General features: G+C 38.9%; 5 non-coding genes across 5 annotated transcripts; all 5 read right to left on the bottom strand.

Moving 5' to 3' along the window:
- Positions 1 to 6,350: 6,350 nt before the first annotated feature.
- On the bottom strand, positions 6,351 to 6,423 carry TRNAV-CAC (transfer RNA valine (anticodon CAC)). The gene has a single exon. It is a non-coding gene; the product is annotated as a tRNA-Val (tRNA).
- A 2,583-nt stretch (positions 6,424 to 9,006) lies between these two features.
- Positions 9,007 to 9,079, bottom strand: TRNAV-CAC (transfer RNA valine (anticodon CAC)). The gene has a single exon. It is a non-coding gene; the product is annotated as a tRNA-Val (tRNA).
- Positions 9,080 to 11,681: 2,602 nt separating this feature from the next.
- TRNAV-CAC (transfer RNA valine (anticodon CAC)) lies at positions 11,682 to 11,754 on the bottom strand. The gene has a single exon. It is a non-coding gene; the product is annotated as a tRNA-Val (tRNA).
- A 7,974-nt stretch (positions 11,755 to 19,728) lies between these two features.
- Positions 19,729 to 19,801, bottom strand: TRNAV-CAC (transfer RNA valine (anticodon CAC)). Its single transcript has one exon. It is a non-coding gene; the product is annotated as a tRNA-Val (tRNA).
- A 905-nt stretch (positions 19,802 to 20,706) lies between these two features.
- On the bottom strand, positions 20,707 to 20,779 carry TRNAV-AAC (transfer RNA valine (anticodon AAC)). The gene has a single exon. It is a non-coding gene; the product is annotated as a tRNA-Val (tRNA).
- Between the last annotated feature and the right edge of the window lie 51 nt (positions 20,780 to 20,830).

Here is a 20,830-nt window from a genome sequence, read left to right as displayed (position 1 = left end):
ACCTGACTCCGAATAATGCTTACAGTGTGCTCCATCTTGTAGATGACCAGAATTGTCACGCTGAGAATGGCATCGCTAGTGCTAAACATCTTCGTCGACATTTGTAAACTGTGTAGAAGGGTGCATAGGTCCTTGATCTGACACCACTCCAGCAGCGTGATCTGCACCACCTCTGGATCAAGTTAGCCCAGGGTATACATTATAACGTATTTCAGCAGGGCTCTGCGGTGCTTCCACAGACGCTGCAACATGAGCAGATTCCAATTCCTGCGTGTCGGAACATCGCATTTCCGGCGTTTAACCGCCAGACCCTAAGACTTCAGGAGCGATGAAAGTTGTTGAGCTGCTGGGTGCGAAGGATGAAAGTGAGCACATAGCAGCGTGCCCGCTGCACAAGGCCATGTAGGCCGGGATGGTATTTTAAAAATTGCTGGAGAATCAGATTCAACACGTGAGCCATACAAGGCACGTGTGTCACATTGCCCTGACGAAGGGCCGCAGACAGGTTTGCATCATTGCCGCACACGGCTGTTAAGTCACCAACGTAGTCCACTCAATTAATTTGTACTCCGGTCGCCAGGTGACAACGTGTTCCTTTCGTGCATAGTGCTGATGATGGGAAAGGAGTCGATGCCTGTGGCGCAGGTGGACGCAGGTTATGGTCACCCACTGGGTTGCGTTACCTTGACAGATACAGAGCCACAGGCTGAATGTAGGTGGTGGGTATCTCACAGATGAAGTACCATCATTCAGCTACAACCAATGGGAAGACACCACACCCTTTTTTAAGCCCCTCCTGTCTGCAGACCACTGCCAGACAAAGCTATGAACCTTTTGTTACTGTTACCCCCAGTTCAGTTTTATGAGTTTGTGTGCTTGTTACCTGACTACTTTTCCTGCTTGCTGTTTATGTACCTCGTTAGCCGATCCGCATTTCACCTCTGCTTGTTTTCTGATTAAGTCCTGGCCATCCCATTCTGTTCCTCTTCCTCAATTAATGTTTTTGACCCTGCATGACTACTATTCTCTGGAACTGCAGCCTTCCACAGGTATTGATCAACTTGGGCCCTGTGTAATTCCAAATCACTGTATAGGGGTTAAAGGGTTTCAGGGTTCTGGGTGTCCAGCTTGGTGAGTGGCTTGCCTCTAGCCTATCCTTTACAGCCCATCTGAGTGTGTCGATCCAGGCAGGCGTTACACCGTGCCCTCTGCAGAAGGCCATGTAGGCCGGGATAGTGTTTTAAAAATTGCTGGACAACCAGGTTCAACACGTGAGCCATACAAGGCACGTGTGCCACATTGCCCTGAAGAAGGGTCGCAGACTGGTTTGCATCATTGTCGCACCCGACCTTCCCTGGCTGCTGGTTGAGTGGAGACAACCATTGATGAAACTCGGTCTCACTCTCCAGAGCTAACCGTCCACAATTCCTCAGTGGTGTCTCACATTTCCCCTACATTTCAAAGTAAACATTTGACCGCCTGATAGCCTTAACCTCTGCTGCCAGCATAGTAAGGAGGTGTGTGGGATTCCTTGGGCGCAGTTACAAGGAAGGGTGGACTGACCACACAGGGTTTGGGCCAAGGTGGAGGACCCACACGAGGTTGAGAAAGCAGAAGCAGCGGATGAACTTGTACATACAGAGGAAGGATTGACACACAAGTCGTGGGGACGGCAAGACTTGTACAGCAAACCCTTCTCCATCTCTCACCATAGTTACCCAGTGCCCAGTCAGCAACATGTAACTCCCCTGTCCATGCTTACTGGTCCAAGTATCTGTGGTGAAATGCACCCTGTCACACACAGAGTTTCTCAAGGAATCGGTGAGGTTGTGTGCGACCTACTGTGGTAGCGCGGGCACGCCTTTCTTGGAGAAGGAGTGACGACTGGCCATCGGCTCTTGGGGCACTGCAATGGGCATAAGGTCTCGAAAATCCTCGGTCTCCAAAGGGTGTAAAGGCAGCCTTTCTGTTGCCAACAAGTTGCAGATGATGAAACTCAACCTCTTAGGCATGTCATGCCCTTCGAAAATCTTGTAAAACACAGCGAGGGGACTCCAACCACAGTCTCCCTCGTTTCCACTAATTGGGCCACAGACACCCCACTTGACTGGCATCACTTGATCCCCCTTTTCAAAATGAAAACGATGCTTTGCATGAAGCACTCTCAAAAATACGCGTGCCTTTCCCGTCCCCTGGCTGAATCAGGGGAAGAAAAGTCCTCTGAGAGCCATGACTTGTTCATCTTGGTTCTTTTACAAACACAGCGAGGGGACTCCAACCACAGTCTCCCTCTGCCACTAATTGGGCCACACACACCCCACTTGACTGGCATCAGTTGACCCCCCTTTTGAAAAAGAAAAAGATGCTTTGCATGAAGCACTCTCAAAAATACGTGTGCCTTTCCCATCCCCTGGATAACCCAGGGGAAGAAAAGTCCTCTGAGAACCATGACTTGTTCATCTTGGTTCTTTTAGAAACACAGCGAGGGGACTCCAACCACAGTCTCCCTCGTTGCCACTAATTGGGCCACACACAACCTACTTGACTGGCATCAGTTGACCCCCTTTTGAAAAAGAAAAAGATGCTATGCATGAAGCACTCTCAAAAATACGCGTGCCTTTCCCATTCCCTGGCTGACCCAGGGGAAGAAAAGTCCTCTGAGAGCCAAAACTTGTTCATCTTGGTTCTTTTAGAAACACAGCGAGGGGACTCCAACCACAGTCTCCCTCGTTGCCACTAATTGGGCCACACACACCCCACTTGACTGGCATCAGTTGACCCCCCTTTTGAAAAAGAAAAAGATGCTTTGCATGAAGCACTCTCAAAAATACGCGTGCCTTTCCCATCCCCTGGCTAACCCAGGGGAAGAAAAGTCCTCTGAGAGCCATGACTTGTTCATCTTGGTTCTTTTAGAAACACAGCGAGGGGACTCCAACCACAGTCTCCCTCGTTGCCACTAATTGGGCCACACACACCCCACTTGACTGGCATCAGTTGACCCCCCTTTTGAAAAAGAAAAAGATGCTTTGCATGAAGCACTCTCAAAAATACGCGTGCCTTTCCCGTCCCCTGGCTGACCCAAGGGGAAGAAAAGTCCTCTGAGAGCCATGACTTGTTCATCTTGGTTCTTTTAGAAACACAGCGAGGGGACTCCAACCACAGTCTCCCTCGTTGCCACTAATTGGGCCACACACACCCCACTTGACTGGCATCAGTTGACCCCCCCTTTTGAAAAAGAAAAAGATGCTTTGCATGAAGCACTCTCAAAAATACGCGTGCCTTTCCCATCCCCTGGCTGACTCAGGGGAAGAAAAGTCCTCTGAGAGCCATGACTTGTTCATCTTGGTTCTTTTAGAAACACAGCGAGGGGACTCCAACCACAGTCTCCCTCGTTGCCACTAATTGGGCCACACACACCCCACTTGACTGGCATCAGTTGACCCCCTTGTGAAAAAGAAAAAGATGCTTTGCATGAAGCACTCTCAAAAATAAGCGTGCCTTTCCCGTCCCTTGGGTGACCCAGGGGAAGAAAAGTCCTCTGAGAGCCTTGTCCACATTGTCAGTGGACAGACACGTGTGCTTATCTACCAGCAGACCCCCAGCAGCACTGAAGACAGGTTCCGAGAGAACGCTGGCTGCAGGACACGACAAGATCCCCAAGGCGTACGTGGCAATCTCAGGCAATTTATCCAGATTGGAAGCCTAAAATGAGCAGGGCTCAAGTTGCACAGTAATGGCATCGATGTTTCCTTGCATATACTCATATATCTGTGTGTCCTCCTCTTTTTCCTTGTCCAGCACTTTTGTTTTCGCATGAGTATATGTCCTTGTCACTTTCCCATGTGTTTGGGATGTGTTGTGCGTTGTTTGTCACCTTTTGGACACCATTGAGGGTGTTTTCTATGTGTTTTTATGTGTTTGTGAATGCCTGCCATTGTTTCCTATGCAGTTCGAGTTCGGTTCGTCGAACGTTCGATGAACCGAACTCGAACGGGAGCTCATCTCTAGTTTTGACCGCCAGGGTAAAAAAAAAAAATAATTCGTAGTACTGTTGGTGATGGAAGACAAAACACCCCGTTATTCAGTAACAAAGCCAAGAACTTTTTATATTGCTGGTTGATAGAGTATTACTTCAACACCAAGAACAGATAGGTTTCACTGGGGATTGAATCAGGACCTTCTGCATGTAAAGCACACATGATAACCACTACACTATGAAACCTGACAAAAAAATTATAGAGTATTGGCTATCGGAGCAAAATTGTGACTGACAGGGCCTTTTTATTGCTGAAGGAAAGTATTTTTGGTAATGAAACATTTACAATTTTTATTACATATTTTACCACTTTTATTCCTACATAGGGATATTGCTTAAATTGAAGTTTACACTGAATGTGTTACTTTTTTCTACATAGTTTAGTCGTTTGCTTTTGTATTTATGGGAACTATATATTTTAAAACAAACAGGTTTTTTTATAATATGGGATTATGTTTTCTGCTAAAATGTTCAATAAAAAAGAAACCCAAAATCGTAGTTCTCCTTGTGATAGAAGCCAAAATGTATTGTCATTTGGCAACGAAACCAAGAATTTCATACTTTACAGGTTGATAGGAAATTACTTCAACACCGAAAACAGATTGGTTTAACTGGGTATTGAATCCAGAACGTTCTGCATATGAAGCAGACTTGATGACCACCACACTTTAAAACCTGTGAAATCCTGCAAAGTAATGGCAATTAGAGACGAGTTTTGACTGCCAGGAAAAAAAAAAATTCGTAGTTCTGTTGGTTATGGAAGCTAAAACATCCCGTCATTCGGCAACAAAGCCAAGAACTTCATGTATTGTAGTTGGATAGGGTATTATTTCAACACCAAGAACAGACCAGTTTTACTGGGGATTAAACCCAGGACTTTCTGCATGTTGAGCAGATGTGATGACCACTACACTATGAATCCTAATGAAAAGTTACTGTGTGTTGGCTAGCAGAGCAGAATTGTGACTGACGGGGCCTTTTTATTGCTGAAGGAAAGTATTTTTGGTAATGAAACATTTACAATTTTTATTACATATTTTACCAGTTTTATTCCTACAAAGAGATATTGCTTAAATTGAAGTTTACATTGAATGTGTTACTTTTTTCTACACAGTTTAGTCGTTTGCTTTTGTATTTATGGGAACTATATATTTTAAAACAAACAGGATTTTTATAATATGGGATTATGTTTTCTGCTAAAATGGTCAATAAAAAAGAAAGCCAAAATCGTAGTTCTTTGTGATGGAAGCCAAAATGTATTGTCATTTGGCAACGAAATCAAGAATTTCATACTTTACAGGTTGATAGGAAATTACTCCAACACCGAAAACAGATTGGTTTAACTGGGTATTGAATCCAGAACGTTCTGCACATGAAGCAGACTTGATGACCACCACACTTTAAAACCTGTGAAATCCTGCAAAGTAATGGCAATTAGAGACGAGTTTTGACCACCAGGGAAAAAAAAAAATAATTCGTAGTTCTATTGGTGATGGAAGCCAAAACATCCCGTCATTCGGCAACAATGCCAAGAACTTCATATATTGCAGTTGCATAGGGTATTATTTCAACACCAAGAACAGATTGGTTTCACTGGGGATTGAACCAAAAACCTTCTGCGTGTTAAGCAGACGTGATGACCACTACACTATGAAACCTGTGAAATCCTGCAAAGCAATGGCAATTGGAGACGATTTTGACCGCCAGGGAAAAAAAAAAAATATCAAAGTTCTGTTGGAAGCCAAAACATCCTGTTATTCGACAACAAAGCCAAGAACTTCATATATTGTAGTTGGATAGTGTATTATTTCAACACCAAGAACAGATTGGTTTTACTGGGGATTAAACCCAGGACCTTCTGCGTGTTAAGCAGACGTGATGACCACTACACTATGAAACCTGATGAAAAGTTACTGTGTATTGGCTAGCAGAGCAGAATTTTGACTGACGGGGCCTTTTTATTGCTGAAGGAAAGTATTTTTGGTAATGAAACATTTACAATTTTTATTACATATTTTACCAGTTTTATTCCTACAAAGGGATATTGCTTAAATTGAAGTTTACATTGAATGTGTTCCTTTTTTCTACACAGTTTAGTCGTTTGCTTTTGTATTTATGGCAACTATATATTTTAAAACAAACAGGATTTTTATAATATGGGATTATGTTTTCTGCTAAAATGGACAATAAAAAACAAACCAAAATAGTAGTTCTCTTTGTGATGGAAGCCAAAATGTATTGTCATTTGGCAACGAAACGAAGAATTTTATATACTACAGGTTGATAGCAAATTACTTCAACAGCGAAAACAGATTGGTTTCACTGGGGATTGAACCCAGGACCTTCTGCGTGTGAAGCAGACGTGATGACCACTACACTATGAAACCTGTGAAATCCTGCAAAGCAATGGCAATTGAAAACGAGTTTTGACCGCCAGGGGAAAAAAATTATTAGTTCTGTTGGTGATGGAAGCCAAAACATCCCATCATTCGGCAACAAAGCCAAGAACTTCATATATTGTAGTTTGATAGAGTATTATTTCAACACCAAGAACAGATTGCTTTTACTGGGGATTGAACCAGTGTTAAGCAGATGTGATGACTACTACACTATGAAACCTTCTGAAAAGTTACTGTGTATTGGCAAGCAGAGCAGAATTGTAACTGACGGGACCTTTTTATTGCTGAAGAAAAGTGTTTTTGGTAATGAAACATTTACAATTTTTATTACATATTTTACCAGTTTTATTCCTACAAAGGGATATTGCTTAAATTGAAGTTTACATTGAATGTGTTACTTTTTTTCTTTGTTCTGAAACAAACAGGATTGTTATAATATGGGATTATGTTTTCTGCTTAAATGTTCAATAAAAAAGAAACCCAAAATCGTAGTTCTCCTTGTGATGGAAGCCAAAACATCCTGTTATTCGGCAACAAAGCCAAGTACTTAATATATTGCAGGTTGATAGGGTATTATTTCAACACCAAGAAGAGACTGGTTTCACTGGGGATTGAACCCAGGACCTTCTGCGTGTTAAGCAGACGTGATGACCTCTACACTATGAAACCTGTAAAATCCTGCAAAGCAATGGCAATTGGAGACGAGTTTTGACCGCCAGGGAAAAAAAAAAAAATTCTTAGTTCTGTTGGTGATGGAAGCCAAAACATCCCATCATTCTGCAACAAAGCCAAGAACTTCATATATTGTAGTTTGATAGGGTATTATTTCAACACCAAGAACAGACTGGTTTTACTGGGGATTAAACCCAGGACCTTTCCGTGTTAAGCAGACATGATGACCACTACACTCTGAATCCTGATGAAAAGTTACTGTGTATTGGCTAGCAGAGCAGAATTGTGACTGACAGGGCCTTTTTATTGCTGAAGGAAAGTATTTTTGGTAATGAAACATTTTCAATTTTTATTACACATTTTACGGATATTGCTTAAATTGAAGTTTACATTGAATGTGTTACTTTTTTCTACATAGTTTAGTCGTTTGCTTTTGTATTTATGGGAACTATATATTTTAAAACAAACAGGTTTTTTTATAATATGGGATTATGTTTTCTGCTAAAATGTTCAATAAAAAAGAAACCCAAAATCGTAGTTCTCCTTGTGATAGAAGCCAAAATGTATTGTCATTTGGCAACGAAACCAAGAATTGCATACTTTACAGGTTGATAGGAAATTACTTCAACACCGAAAACAGATTGGTTTCACTGGGTATTAAACCCAGAACGTTCTGCATATGAAGCAGACTTGATGACCACCACACTTTAAAACCTGTGATTCCTGCAAAGTAATGGCAATTAGAGACGAAATTTGACTGCCAGGAAAAAAAAAAATTCGTAGTTCCTTTGGTTTTGGAAGCTAAAACATCCCATCATTCGGCAACAAAGCCAAGAACTTCATGTATTGCAGTTGGATAGGGTATTATTTCAACACCAAGAAGAGACTGGTTTCACTGTATTTATGGGAACTATAAATTTTGAAACAAACAGGATTGTTATAATATGGGATTATGTTTTCTGCTAAAATGTTCAATAAAAAAGAAACCCAAAATTGTAGTTCTCCTTGTGATAGAAGCCAAAATGTATTGTCATTTGGCAACGAAACCAAGAATTTCATACTTTACAGGTTGATAGGAAATTACTTCAACACCGAAAACAGATTGGTTTCACTGGGTATTGAACCCAGAACGTTCTGCATATGAAGCAGACTTGATGACCACCACACTTTAAAACCTGTGATTCCTGCAAAGTAATGGCAATTAGAAACGAAATTTGACTGCCAGGAAAAAAAAATAATTCGTAGTTCCTTTGGTTATGGAAGCTAAAACATCCCATCATTCGGCAACAAAGCCAAGAACTTCATGTATTGCAGTTGGATAGGGTATTATTTCAACACCAAGAAGAGACTGGTTTCACTGGGGACTGAACCCAGGACCTTCTGCGTGTTAAGCAGACGTGATGACCACTACACTATGAAACCTGTGAAATCCTGCAAAGCAATGGCAATTGGAGACGAGTTTTGACCGCCAGGGAAAAAAAAAAAATTCAAAGTTCTATTGGTGATGGAAGACAAAACATCCTGTTATTCGGCAACAAAGCCAAGAAATTAATATATTGTAGTTGGATAGGGTATTATTTCAACACCAAGAACAGACTGGTTTTACTGGGGATTAAACCCAGGACCTTCTACGTGTTAAGCAGACATGATAACCACTACACTATGAATCCTGATGAAAAGTTACTGTGCTTTTGTATTCATGGGAACTATATATTTTTAAACAAACAGGATTTTTATATTATGGGATTATGTTTTCTGCTAAAATGGACAATAAAAAAGAAACCCAAAATAGTAGTTCTCTTTGTGATGGAAGCCAAAATGTATTGTCATTTGGCAACGAAACCAAGAATTTTATATATTACAGGTTGATAGCAAATTACTTCAACAGCGAAAACAGATTGGTTTCACTGGGGATTGAACCCAGGACCTTCTGCGTGTGAAGCAGACGTGATGACCACTACACTATGAAACCTGTGAAATCCTGCAAAGCAATGGCAATTGAAAACGAGTTTTGACCGCCAGGGGAAAAAAATTATTAGTTCTGTTGGTGATGGAAGCCAAAACATCCCATCATTCGGCAACAAAGCCAAGAACTTCATATATTGTAGTTTGATAGAGTATTATTTCAACACCAAGAACAGATTGCTTTTACTGGGGATTGAACCAGTGTTAAGCAGATGTGATGACTACTACACTATGAAACCTTCTGGAAAGTTACTGTGTATTGGCAAGCAGAGCAGAATTGTAACTGACGGGACCTTTTTATTGCTGAAGAAAAGTGTTTTTGGTAATGAAACATTTACAATTTTTATTACATATTTTACCAGTTTTATTCCTACAAAGGGATATTGCTTAAATTGAAGTTTACATTGAATGTGTTACTTTTTTTCTTTGTTCTGAAACAAACAGGATTGTTATAATATGGGATTATGTTTTCTGCTTAAATGTTCAATAAAAAAGAAACCCAAAATCGTAGTTCTCCTTGTGATGGAAGCCAAAACATCCTGTTATTCGGCAACAAAGCCAAGTACTTAATATATTGCAGGTTGATAGGGTATTATTTCAACACCAAGAAGAGACTGGTTTCACTGGGGATTGAACTCAGGACCTTCTGCGTGTTAAGCAGACGTGATGACCTCTACACTATGAAACCTGTAAAATCCTGCAAAGCAATGGCAATTGGAGACGAGTTTTGACCGCCAGGGAAAAAAAAAAAAATTCTTAGTTCTGTTGGTGATGGAAGCCAAAACATCCCATCATTCTGCAACAAAGCCAAGAACTTCATATATTGTAGTTTGATAGGGTATTATTTCAACACCAAGAACAGACTGGTTTTACTGGGGATTAAACCCAGGACCTTTCCATGTTAAGCAGACATGATGACCACTACACTCTGAATCCTGATGAAAAGTTACTGTGTATTGGCTAGCAGAGCAGAATTGTGACTGACAGGGCCTTTTTATTGCTGAAGGAAAGTATTTTTGGTAATGAAACATTTCCAATTTTTATTACATATTTTACGAGTTTTATTCCTACTAAGGGATATTGCTTAAATTGAAGTTTACATTGAATGTGTTACTTTTTTCTACATAGTTTAGTCGTTTGCTTTTGTATTTATGGGAACTATATATTTTAAAACAAACAGGTTTTTTTATAATATGGGATTATGTTTTCTGCTAAAATGTTCAATAAAAAAGAAACCCAAAATCGTAGTTCTCCTTGTGATAGAAGCCAAAATGTATTGTCATTTGGCAACGAAACCAAGAATTGCATACTTTACAGGTTGATAGGAAATTACTTCAACACCGAAAACAGATTGGTTTCACTGGGTATTAAACCCAGAACGTTCTGCATATGAAGCAGACTTGATGACCACCACACTTTAAAACCTGTGATTCCTGCAAAGTAATGGCAATTAGAGACGAAATTTGACTGCCAGGAAAAAAAAAAATTCGTAGTTCCTTTGGTTTTGGAAGCTAAAACATCCCATCATTCGGCAACAAAGCCAAGAACTTCATGTATTGCAGTTGGATAGGGTATTATTTCAACACCAAGAAGAGACTGGTTTCACTGTATTTATGGGAACTATAAATTTTGAAACAAACAGGATTGTTATAATATGGGATTATGTTTTCTGCTAAAATGTTCAATAAAAAAGAAACCCAAAATTGTAGTTCTCCTTGTGATAGAAGCCAAAATGTATTGTCATTTGGCAACGAAACCAAGAATTTCATACTTTACAGGTTGATAGGAAATTACTTCAACACCGAAAACAGATTGGTTTCACTGGGTATTGAACCCAGAACGTTCTGCATATGAAGCAGACTTGATGACCACCACACTTTAAAACCTGTGATTCCTGCAAAGTAATGGCAATTAGAAACGAAATTTGACTGCCAGGAAAAAAAAATAATTCGTAGTTCCTTTGGTTATGGAAGCTAAAACATCCCATCATTCGGCAACAAAGCCAAGAACTTCATGTATTGCAGTTGGATAGGGTATTATTTCAACACCAAGAAGAGACTGGTTTCACTGGGGACTGAACCCAGGACCTTCTGCGTGTTAAGCAGACGTGATGACCACTACACTATGAAACCTGTGAAATCCTGCAAAGCAATGGCAATTGGAGACGAGTTTTGACCGCCAGGGAAAAAAAAAAAAATTCAAAGTTCTGTTGGTGATGGAAGACAAAACATCCTGTTATTCGGCAACAAAGCCAAGAAATTAATATATTGTAGTTGGATAGGGTATTATTTCAACACCAAGAACAGACTGGTTTTACTGGGGATTAAACCCAGGACCTTCTACGTGTTAAGCAGACATGATAACCACTACACTATGAATCCTGATGAAAAGTTACTGTGCTTTTGTATTCATGGGAACTATATATTTTTAAACAAACAGGATTTTTATATTATGGGATTATGTTTTCTGCTAAAATGGACAATAAAAAGAAACCCAAAATAGTAGTTCTCTTTGTGATGGAAGCCAAAATGTATTGTCATTTGGCAACGAAACCAAGAATTTTATATATTACAGGTTGATAGCAAATTACTTCAACAGCGAAAACAGATTGGTTTCACTGGGGATTGAACCCAGGACCTTCTGCGTGTGAAGCAGACGTGATGACCACTACACTATGAAACCTGTGAAATCCTGCAAAGCAATGGCAACTGAAAACGAGTTTTGACCGCCAGGGGAAAAAAATTATTAGTTCTGTTGGTGATGGAAGCCAAAACATCCCATCATTCGGCAACAAAGCCAAGAACTTCATATATTGTAGTTTGATAGGGTATTATTTCAACACCAAGAACAGATTGCTTTTACTGGGGATTGAACCAGTGTTAAGCAGACGTGATGACTACTACACTATGAAACCTTCTGGAAAGTTACTGTGTATTGACAAGCAGAGCAGAATTGTAACTGATGGGGCCTTTTTATTGCTGAAGAAAAGTGTTTTTGGTAATGAAACATTTACAATTTTTATTACATATTTTACCAGTTTTATTCCTACAAAGGGATATTGCTTAAATTGAAGTTTACATTGAATGTGTTACTTTTTTCTACACAGTTTAAACGTTTGCTTTTGTATTTATGGGAACTATAAATTTTGAAACAAACAGGATTGTTATAATATGGGATTATGTTTTCTGCTAAAATGTTCAATAAAAAAGAAACCCAAAATCGTAGTTCTCCTTGTGATAGAAGCCAAAATGTATTGTCATTTGGCAACGAAACCAAGAATTTCATACTTTACAGGTTGAGAGGAAATTACTTCAACACCGAAAACAGATTGGTTTCACTGGGTATTGAACCCAGAACTTTCTGCATATAAAGCAGACTTGATGACCACAACACTTTAAAACCTGTGATTCCTGCAAAGTATTGGCAATTTGAGACAAAATTTGACTGGCAGGAAAAAAAAAATTTGTAGTTCCGTTGGTTATGGAAGCTAAAACATCCCGTCATTCGGCAACAAAGCCAAGAACTTCATGTATTGCAGTTGGATAGGGTATTATTTCAACACCAAGAACAGACTGGTTTTACTGGGGATTAAACTCAGGACTTTCTGCGTGTTAAGCAGACGTGATGAGCACTACACTATGAAACCTGTGAAATCCTGCAAAGCAATGGCAATTGGAGACGAGTTTTGACCGCCAGGGAAAAAAAAATAAATTCTTAGTTCTGTTGGTGATGGAAGCCAAAACATCCCATCATTCTGCAACAAAGCCAAGAATTTCATATATTGTAGTTTGATAGGTTATTATTTCAACACCAAGAACAGACTGGTTTTACTGGGGATTAAACCCAGGACCTTCTACGTGTTAAGCAGACATGATGACCACTACACTATGAATCCTGATGAAAAGTTACTGTGTATTGGCTAGCAAAGCAGAATTGTGACTGACAGGGCCTTTTTATTGCTGAAGGAAAGTATTTTTGGTAATGAAAAATTTCCAATTTTTATTACATATTTTACGAGTTTTATTCCTACAAAGGGATATTGCTTAAATTGAAGTTTACATTGAATGTGTTACTTTTTTCTACATAGTTTAGTCGTTTGCTTTTGTATTTATGGGAACTATAGATTTTAAAACAAACAGGTTTTTTTATAATATGGGATTTTGTTTTCTGCTAAAATGTTCAATAAAAAAGAAACCCAAAATCGTAGTTCTCCTTGTGATAGAAGCCAAAATGTATTGTCATTTGGCAACGAAACCAAGAATTTCATACTTTACAGGTTGATAGGAAATTACTTCAACACCGAAAACAGATTGGTTTAACTGGGTATTGAATCCAGAACGTTCTGCATATGAAGCAGACTTGATGACCACCACACTTTAAAACCTGTGAAATCCTGCAAAGTAATGGCAATTAGAGACGAGTTTTGACTGCCAGGAAAAAAAACAAATTCGTAGTTCTGTTGGTTATGGAAGCTAAAACATCCCGTCATTCGGCAACAAAGCCAAGAACTTCATGTATTGTAGTTGGATAAGGTATTATTTCAACACCAAGAACAGACTGGTTTTACTGGGGATTAAACCCAGGACTTTCTGCGTGTTAAGCAGACGTGATGACCACTACACTATGAATCTTAATGAAAAGTTACTGTGTATTGGCTAGCAGAGCAGAATTGTGACTGACGGGGCCTTTTTATTGCTGAAGGAAAGTATTTTTGGTAATGAAACATTTTCAATTTTTATTACATATTTTACCAGTTTTATTCCTACAAAGGGATATTGCTTAAATTGAAGTTTACATTGAATTACTTTTTTCTACATAGTTTAATCGTTTGCTTTTGTATTTATGGGAACTATAAATTTTGAAACAAACAGGATTGTTATAATATGGGATTATGTTTTCTGCTAAAATGAAAAAGAAACCCAAAATAGTAGTTCTCTTTGTGATGGAAGCCAAAATGTATTGTCATTTGGCAACGAAACCAAGAATTTTATATATTACAGGTTGATAGCGAAAACAGATTGGTTTCACTGGGGATTGAACCCAGGACCTTCTGCGTGTGAAGCAGACGTGATGACCACTACACTATGATACCTGTGATATCCTGCAAAGCAATGGCAATTGAAAACGAGTTTTGACAGCCAGGGGAAAAAAATTATTAGTTCTGTTGGTGATGGAAGCCAAAACATCCCATCATTCGGCAACAAAGCCAAGAACTTCATATATTGTAGTTTGATAGGGTATTATTTCAACACCAAGAACAGATTGCTTTTACTGGGGATTGAACCAGTGTTAAGCAGACGTGATGACTACTACACTATGAAACCTTCTGGAAAGTTACTGTGTATTGGCAAGCAGAGCAGAATTGTAACTGATGGGGCCTTTTTATTGCTGAAGAAAAGTGTTTTTGGTAATGAAACATTTACAATTTTTATTACATATTTTACCAGTTTTATTCCTACAAAGGGATATTGCTTAAATTGAAGGTTACATTGAATGTGTTACTTTTTTCTACACAGTTTAATCGTTTGCTTTTGTATTTATGGGAACTATAAATTTTGAAACAAACAGGATTGTTATAATATGGGATTATGTTTTCTGCTAAAATGTTCAATAAAAAAGAAACCCAAAATCGTAGTTCTCCTTGTGATAGAAGCCAAAATGTATTGTCATTTGGCAACGAAACCAAGAATTTCATACTTTACAGGTTAATAGGAAATTACTTCAACACCGAAAACAGATTGGTTTCACTGGGTATTGAACCCAGAACGTTCTGCATATGAAGCAGACTTGATGACCACCACACTTTAAAACCTGTGATTCCTGCAAAGTAATGGCAATTAGAGATGAAATTTGACTGCCAGGAAAAAAAAAATTCGTAGTTCTGTTGGTTATGGAAGCTAAAACATCCCGTCATTTGGCAACAAAGCCAAGAACTTCATGTATTGCAGTTGGATAGGGTATTATTTCAACACCAAGAACAGACTGGTTTTACTGGGGATTAAACCCAGGAACTTCTGCGTGTTAAGCAGACGTGATGACCTTCTACGTGTTAAGCAGACATGATGACCACTACAGTATGAATCCTGATGAAAAGTTACTGTGTATTGGCTAGCAGAGCAGAATTGTGACTGACGGGGCCTTTTTATTGCTGAAGAAAAGTGTTTTTGGTAATGAAACATTTACAATTTTTATTACATATTTTACCAGTTTTATTCCTACAAAGGGATATTGCTTAAATTGAAGATTACATTGAATGTGTTACTTTTTTCTACACAGTTTAATCGTTTGCTTTTGTAATTATGGGAACTATAAATTTTGAAACAAACAGGATTGTTATAATATGGGATTATGTTTTCTGCTAAAATGTTCAATAAAAATGATTGAACCCAGTACCTTCTGCGTGTGAAGCAGACATGATGACCACTACACTATGAAACCTGTGAAATCCTGCAAAGCAATGGCAATTGAAAACGAGTTTTGACAGCCAGGGGAAAAAAATTATTAGTTCTGTTGGTGATGGAAGCCAAAACATCCCATCATTCGGCAACAAAGCCAAGAACTTCATATATTGTAGTTTGATAGGGTATTATTTCAACACCAAGAACAGATTGCTTTTACTGGGGATTGAACCAGTGTTAAGCAGACGTGATGACTACTACACTATGAAACCTTCTGGAAAGTTACTGTGTATTGGCAAGCAGAGCAGAATTGTAACTGATGGGGCCTTTTTATTGCTGAAGAAAAGTGTTTTTGGTAATGAAACATTTACAATTTTTATTACATATTTTACCAGTTTTATTCCTACAAAGGGATATTGCTTAAATTGAAGATTACATTGAATGTGTTACTTTTTTCTACACAGTTTAATCGTTTGCTTTTGTATTTATGGGAACTATAAATTTTGAAACAAACAGGATTGTTATAATATGGGATTATGTTTTCTGCTAAAATGTTCAATAAAAAAGAAACCCAAAATCGTAGTTCTCCTTGTGATAGAAGCCAAAATGTATTGTCATTTGGCAACGAAACCAAGAATTTCATACTTTACAGGTTAATAGGAAATTACTTCAACACCGAAAACAGATTGGTTTCACTGGGTATTGAACCCAGAACGTTCTGCATATGAAGCAGACTTGATGACCACCACACTTTAAAACCTGCGATTCCTGCAAAGTAATGGCAATTAGAGATGAAATTTGACTGCCAGGAAAAAAAAAATTCGTAGTTCTGTTGGTTATGGAAGCTAAAACATCCCGTCATTTGGCAACAAAGCCAAGAACTTCATGTATTGCAGTTGGATAGGGTATTATTTCAACACCAAGAACAGACTGGTTTTACTGGGGATTAAACCCAGGAACTTCTGCGTGTTAAGCAGACGTGATGACCTTCTACGTGTTAAGCAGACATGATGACCACTACAGTATGAATCCTGATGAAAAGTTACTGTGTATTGGCTAGCAGAGCAGAATTGTGACTGACGGGGCCTTTTTATTGCTGAAGAAAAGTGTTTTTGGTAATGAAACATTTACAATTTTTATTACATATTTTACCAGTTTTATTCCTACAAAGGGATATTGCTTAAATTGAAGATTACATTGAATGTGTTACTTTTTTCTACACAGTTTAATCGTTTGCTTTTGTAATTATGGGAACTATAAATTTTGAAACAAACAGGATTGTTATAATATGGGATTATGTTTTCTGCTAAAATGTTCAATAAAAATGATTGAACCCAGTACCTTCTGCGTGTGAAGCAGACATGATGACCACTACACTATGAAACCTGTGAAATCCTGCAAAGCAATGGCAATTGAAAACGAGTTTTGACAGCCAGGGGAAAAAAATTATTAGTTCTGTTGGTGATGGAAGCCAAAACATCCCATCATTCGGCAACAAAGCCAAGAACTTCATATATTGTAGTTTGATAGGGTATTATTTCAACACCAAGAACAGATTGCTTTTACTGGGGATTGAACCAGTGTTAAGCAGACGTGATGACTACTACACTATGAAACCTTCTGGAAAGTTACTGTGTATTGGCAAGCAGAGCAGAATTGTAACTGATGGGGCCTTTTTATTGCTGAAGAAAAGTGTTTTTGGTAATGAAACATTTACAATTTTTATTACATATTTTACCAGTTTTATTCCTACAAAGGGATATTGCTTAAATTGAAGATTACATTGAATGTGTTACTTTTTTCTACACAGTTTAATCGTTTGCTTTTGTATTTATGGGAACTATAAATTTTGAAACAAACAGGATTGTTATAATATGGGATTATGTTTTCTGCTAAAATGTTCAATAAAAAAGAAACCCAAAATCGTAGTTCTCCTTGTGATAGAAGCCAAAATGTATTGTCATTTGGCAACGAAACCAAGAATTTCATACTTTACAGTTTGATAGGAAATTACTTCAACACCGAAAACAGATTGGTTTCACTGGGTATTGAACCCAGAACGTTCTGCATATGAAGCAGACTTGATGACCACCACACTTTAAAACCTGTGATTCCTGCAAAGTAATGGCAATTAGAGACGAAATTTGACTGCCAGGAAAAAAAAAAAAATCGTAGTTCTGTTGGTTATGGAAGCTAAAACATCCCGTCATTCGGCAACAAAGCCAAGAACTTCATGTATTGCAGTTGGATAGGGTATTATTTCAACACCAAGAACAGACTGGTTTTACTGGGGATTAAACCCAGGACCTTCTGCGTGTTAAGCAGACGTGATGACCACTACACTATGAAACCTGTGAAATCCTGTTGATAGCAAATTACTTCAACAGCGAAAACGGATTGATTTCACTGGGGATTGAACCCAGGATCTTCTGCGTGTGAAGCAGACGTGATGACCACTACACTATGAAACCTGTGAAATCCTGCAAAGCAATGGCAATTTACCTACCCCGGTGTCATCCTGGGGACGGATAAGAATGGCGTATTTTTGAATGTGCTTGATGCAAATCTAGCTGTGAAGTGTACAACTGGGGCACAACTGCTGCCACTGAAGGGGTGGGTGTGTGTGGGGCCCAATTTTTGGAAAAAAAGGGAGACTCCGCTTGGAGTAACCCTTGCTTACATTGTTTTTAAAAGAAGCCAAGATGAACAGAGCTGGGATCAGGAAAGACTTTGCTACCTATCCCGGTGTCATCCTGGGGACAGATAAGAATGGCGTATTTTTGAATGTGCTTGATGCAAATCTAGCTGTGAAGTGTACAACTGGGGCACAACTGCTGCCACTGAAGGGTGGGTGTGTGTGGGGCCCAATTTTTGGACAAAAGGGAGACTCCGCTTGGAGTAACCCTTGCTTGCTGTGTTTTTAAAAGAAGCCAAGATGAACAGAGCTGGGATCAGGAAAGACTTTGCTACCTACCCCGGTGTCATCCTGGGGACGGATAAGAATGGCGTATTTTTGAATGTGCTTGATGCAAATCTAGCTGTGAAGTGTACAACTGGGGCACAACTGCTGCCACTGAAGGGGTGGGTGTGTGTGGGCCCAATTTTTGGAAAAAAAGGGAGACTCCGCTTGGAGTCACCTTGCGGTGTTTTACATGACTTTAGAAGGGCGTGCCATGCCTATATCTGTGTGTCCTCCTCTTTTTCCTTGTCCAGCTTTTTTGTTTTCGCATGAGTATATGTCCTTGTCACTTTCCCATGTGTTTGAGTTGTTTGTCACCTTTTGGACACCTTTGAGGGTGTTTTCTAGGTGTTTTTCTGTGTTTGTGATTGTCTGCCATTGTTTCCTATGTAGTTCGAGTTCGGTTCGTCGAACGTTCGACGAGTCGAACTCGAACGGGACCTCCGTTCGGCGAACCGACCTCGAGCCGAACCGGGACCGGTTCACTCAACTCTAGTGATGACTACTACACTATGAAACCTTCTGGAAAGTTACTGTGTATTGGCAAGCAGAGCAGAATTGTAACTGATAGGGCCTTTTTATTGCTGAAGAAAAGTGTTTTTGGTAATGAAACATATACAATTTTTATTACATATTTTACCAGTTTTATTCCTACAAAGGGATATTGCTTAAATTGAAGATTACATTGAATGTGTTACTTTTTTCTACACAGTTTAATCGTTTGCTTTTGTATTTATGGGAACTATAAATTTTGAAACAAACAGGATTGTTATAATATGGGATTATGTTTTCTGCTAAAATGTTCATTAAAAAAGAAACCCAAAATCGTAGTTCTCCTTGTGATAGAAGCCAAAATGTATTGTCATTTGGCAACGAAACCAAGAATTTCATACTTTACAGGTTGATAGGAAATTACTTCAACACCAAAAACAGATTGGTTTCACTGGGTATTGAACCCAGAATGTTCTGCATATGAAGCAGACTTGATGACCACCACACTTTAAAACCTGTGATTCCTGCAAAGTAATGCCAATTAGAGACGAAATTTGACTGCCAGGAAAAAAAAAAATTCGTAGTTCTATTGGTTATGGAAGCTAAAACATCCCGTCATTCGGCAACAAAGCCAAGAACTTCATGTATTGCAGTTGGATAGGGTATTATTTCAACACCAAGAACAGACTGGTTTTACTGGGGATTAAACCCAGGACTTTCTGCGTGTTAAGCAGACGTGATGACCACTACACTATGAAACCTGCGAAATCCTGTTGATAGCAAATTACTTCAACAGCGAAAACGGAGTGGTTTCACTGGGGATTGAACCCAGGACCTTCTGCGTGTGAAGCAGACGTGATGACCACTACACTATGAAACCTGTGAAATCCTGCAAAGCAATGGCAATTGAAAACGAGTTTTGACCGCCAGTTGAAAAAAATTATTAGTTCTGTTGGTGATGGAAGCCAAAACATCCCATCATTCTGCAACAAAGCCAAGAGCTTCATATATTGTAGTTTGATAGGGTATTATTTCAACACCAAGAACAGACTGGTTTTACTGGGGATTAAACCCAGGACCTTCTACGTGTTAAGCAGACATGATGACCACTACACTATGAATCCTGATGAAAAGTTACTGTGTATTGGCTAGCAGAGCAGAATTGTGACTGACGGGGCCATTTTATTGCTGAAGGAAAGTATTTTTGGTAATGAAACATTTACAATTTTTATTACATATTTTACCAGTTTTATTCCTACAAAGGGATATTGCTTAAATTGAAGTTTACATTGAATGTGTTACTTTTTTCTACACAGTTTAATCGTTTGCTTTTGTATTTATGGGAACTATAAATTTTGAAACAAACAGGATTGTTATAATATGGGATTATGATTTCTGCTAAAATGTTCAATAAAAAAGAAACCCAAAATCGTAGTTCTCCTTGTGATAGAAGCCAAAATGTATTGTCATTTGGCAACGAAACCAAGAATTTCATACTTTACAGGTTGATAGGAAATTACTTCAACACCGAAAACAGATTGGTTTCACTGGGTATTGAACCCAGAACGTTCTGCATATGAAGCAGACTTGATGACCACCACACTTTAAAACCTGTGATTCCTGCAAAGTAATGGCAATTAGAGACGAAATTTGACTGCCAGGAAAAAAAAATAATTCGTAGTTCCGTTTGTTATGGAAGCTAAAACATCCCGTCATTCGGCAACAAAGCCAAGAACTTCATGTATTGCAGTTGGATAGGGTATTATTTCAACACCAAGAAGAGACTGGTTTCACTGGGGATTGAACCCAGAACCTTCTGCGTGTTAAGCAGACGTGATAACCACTACACTATGAAACCTGTGAAATCCTGCAAAGCAATGGCAATTGGAGACGAGTTCTGACCGCCAGG

This window comes from Anomaloglossus baeobatrachus, chromosome 2, assembly GCF_048569485.1.
Source record: "Anomaloglossus baeobatrachus isolate aAnoBae1 chromosome 2, aAnoBae1.hap1, whole genome shotgun sequence".
NCBI classification, from domain to species: Eukaryota; Metazoa; Chordata; class Amphibia; order Anura; family Aromobatidae; genus Anomaloglossus; species Anomaloglossus baeobatrachus.
The sequence above is the reverse complement of the archived record's forward strand: the minus strand, read 5'-3'. Positions and strand labels throughout refer to the sequence as shown.